Source organism: Girardinichthys multiradiatus, chromosome 9 (genome assembly GCF_021462225.1).
Source record: "Girardinichthys multiradiatus isolate DD_20200921_A chromosome 9, DD_fGirMul_XY1, whole genome shotgun sequence".
In the NCBI taxonomy this organism is placed as follows: domain Eukaryota; kingdom Metazoa; phylum Chordata; class Actinopteri; order Cyprinodontiformes; family Goodeidae; genus Girardinichthys; species Girardinichthys multiradiatus.
In genome coordinates this window covers 42,405,351-42,407,594 of record NC_061802.1, presented here as the reverse complement: position 1 = coordinate 42,407,594, position 2,244 = coordinate 42,405,351, and positions in this window count along the sequence as shown.

The window sequence follows — 2,244 nt, the reverse complement described above, 5'->3', positions numbered from 1 at the left end:
AGCTGCTGGGGCGTGGACTCACTTTACTGTTAATGATACTTATACCACTTAGATGGGCGGGACGCAAAATAATAATAATGATAATAAACTGCTTATAACAGATGTACACAGTTTCAATTAATAAAAGAAGAAATCTTTGCTAATAACTAATCTAGATTATGCTTTAGACTATAAGACTCTACTAAAGTATTCACACTCCTTAATTATTTAATTTATTTATTTATTCTTGTTTAATTAGTAAATATAGTCAATCAGTGTGTGATTAAATCTCAGTATAAATCCAGCTGCTCTGCGAAGACCTCAGAGCTTTGTTAAAGAACATTAGCAGCATCATGAAGACCAAAGAACACCTTAGACAGGTCAAAGATAACGCTGTGGAGAATTTCAAACTTCAAATTTCAGTTCAAGAACCCTTTAGTATTCACAAAGGTAAATTAATAGATGTAACTCAAACAATCCAAATTTATTCAAAGAGACTTTATAGAGAATTGTTTGCTTGGGATTTAAAACAAGAGTATTGTTCAGTCCATCATCTGAAAATCTGGAATATGGTCCCTAATATTTTACTGTGAGTTTTAAATATGGTTATTTGTAAAATTAGTTTTAAAAGCTACTCTAAATGCCTAACCAGGGACTGGGCCTGCAAATTAGAATTTGGCTAGAGGGCCTATATTCAGGGCAGCAGTTCCTTATAAATGTAGAATTGTTTTATGCCTTATCCCTGATAAAATAAATTTGAATAAATAAATACCCTGGAATAACCGTCTGCAGAAAAAGACAGTTAAGGCAAACAGATGGTTAATAAGAGAAGCAGCCAAGAGGCACAGAGTTGACATGGGCTTCCAGGTTTGAGATGGAATCTGGCCTTTAAGGAAGAGTGGAAAAATAAGTAATAGGAAGTCCCTTTTATTGTTTGCCACAAGCCATATATAGGAGATACAGCTAGCAAGTGCTCTGGTCATATAAAACCAAAATAGCTTTCTGGCCTACACCCAAAAAGCCGGTCAGAGTTGATGGGAAGTGGGCTGGAGCTAAATACAGAGTGGTCCTGGGAGAAAGCATGTTAGAGATTGCATTACACTTGAGACTGGGGAAGATTTTTATTTGTAAAAGATTTAGAAAATCCATAGATCATTTTTCTTTTGTCTCACAATTACGCTGTTGGTATAATACAGATCTCTATACAATACTTATAACATGACAAAATTAGAAAAATGTTTCTGAGCATGAATACTTCTGAAAGGCACTTTTTTCCATCTGTAATGTTCAAAACAAACAAACAAACCTGTTAGAGATAAAGAAAAATGTTTTTATTAAAAGGCTGCAATAGGATAGTGCACCCTAAAACAAATTATTTTAAGCACCTTTTGATTCAATTTCAGGACTAAGTTTTCTTGATAATCACTGTACAAAGGTATCTTTTAGGAGAAAGGTGTATTTAAAAAAAACAAAAAAAACAAACAAACATGCATTTATCATGGGACAGAGTGAAGGTCGGTATATTTAAATCTTTCCAAGCCAGAATTACCTGAGGTCATATCTGACTAACCCTAATCCTTTTTTACTGTCACCCTTCTTTTGTTTTTTCATACGTCATAAGGCTTCATTAGAGGGCATCTTAAGGAGAAATCAGCCAAGGATAAATCAGCCAAGCTATCACTTGCAGAAGTGCTGGCTACAGTTCAAAAACAGAAGAAAAGAGACCCAATAAGTCCATCTCATCAATCACGCTTAAAACAGATGTGTCAAAAACAACACGTGTTCAGTTTTAACACGTGCTGAATCAGCTCAGGGACAACACGTGTCATTTATGACACAACTAATGCGTTAGTCATTTTAACACAACTATTGTGTTAGTCAAATTAACACAAATGTGTGTCAAAATGTGTTATTTTGATACATATATGTATAAAACGTGTTTTCATAGATAAGTTCAAATAAAAATGGGCATTTTCATTTGAGGATATTAGAGATACTTTTATTACAATTAAGTATATTACAACAATAATGCTGGGGCAGCTCAAATATTTTAAACAGTTTTAAAATAAATTCATATCACAAAGTTAAGCAAACAAAATACCCATTTTTCTAAGGTATTAACACCAAACCTTTTTAAAAATCCCTAACTGTCTGTGTAATAAAATATGTTTTCTAACATTCAGTGAACATCTTTGAAAAATATGGCAATAAATTTCATAAAAGAAATGATGAAAAATAATCTCTGTCCCTTCCAATAATAATCAG